This window comes from Polistes canadensis, unplaced genomic scaffold (assembly GCF_001313835.1).
Source record: "Polistes canadensis isolate GaletaPanama2010 unplaced genomic scaffold, ASM131383v1 scaffold_69, whole genome shotgun sequence".
Lineage (NCBI taxonomy): Eukaryota > Metazoa > Arthropoda > Insecta > Hymenoptera > Vespidae > Polistes > Polistes canadensis.
The window spans coordinates 569327-570673 of NW_014569616.1; positions in this window are offsets into that span (position 1 = coordinate 569327).

The following is a 1347-nucleotide window of genomic DNA, read 5'->3' on the forward strand; positions in this document are numbered from 1 at the left end:
TATTTTCTTTAATTTAAAAATAAATAATGTAAATTTTGATACGTTTCAATATCAGATTTATTACAAATTACAAATACGCGAGATTATTTGACTTAACGTGATGTATATATATATATATATATATGTATAATAATATGAAATTAATATTAAATATATATTAATATGTCTTCATTCTTATTCTTATTATACGATGAAATAAATAAAACGCGAATGAAAATTTGTCTCGCGTTCGTTAATTTTGTTTTTTTTTTTCTTTTTTTGTTCGTTTTTCATTAGGAAAATAAATATAGGATTATATAGGATTTTTATTAACTGATGATTATAATGTCAACTATGGGGAAAGTTTAAGAACGTTCGAACCTATCTACCCTTTCCAAGCTTGGCTTATAATTAACACGCTGCTTTACCAAAGACCGTTATCAAAAGTTTCTTGCTGTGGTATAATCAGCGATCCCCCATTGTTATCTTCGGAAACGGCTTTTGTTACGAATACATGGAGTTACGATGCTTTTATATGTGCACACGTCGTTAGAATAGAAAATGTGAGAGAATTAGTGTGAGAGAGAGAGAGAGAGAGGTACAAAAGTACATACATGGAATTAGGATATTGCGTGTATTCGTGAAGAAAAAAAAGAAAAGAAAATAATACTAAAATATGTTCGAGCAAACGAGGAAATGATTTGCACACCCTTTTTCTTGTTCTTTTTTTTTTTTGTAATAATAGCGTTCATTTTTTTCTTTCAAACATCTTCTTCATTCATCGTCTCTCGTCTATTTTTCGAAATATTTTATTTCAATTTATTTTTATGTATAACTCTTTGAATCGGGGGGAGGGAGGGGGGATTGTGTAATTATTATAAATTTGAATGTAATAAATATAATATTTATCGTTATAACAGTTCATTTTTACAGAAATTTCGTGTATACCTAATTTGTATCGTGGAATTAATCAAAAAAAAAAAAAAAAATAAAAAAGAAAAAAGAAACATTAATCTTACAATTAATATTTTGTTGTTGTTGCAAATAATAAGACGTGTGTGATCATTCGACCGAACGTTTCAAGTTTAGCGTTAAAAATAATCACGCATCTATGAACGATTGAGAAGTATGATAATGCAGCTGGAAATATATTATATGCGTCAGCTATTTATGAATGACGTGTGCCAGTTAAAGCGTATTAAAAAAAAAAAAAAAAAAATAAACACGTATGGAAAAATAATGACCGTAAGACGACTCTCCGTATATCATGCTCTAATATTTAATAAAAAAAAACATATATAAATAAGAAATAAATAAGATAATAATAAATAATATATATATATATTATGTGTACTCTCGTATATCATG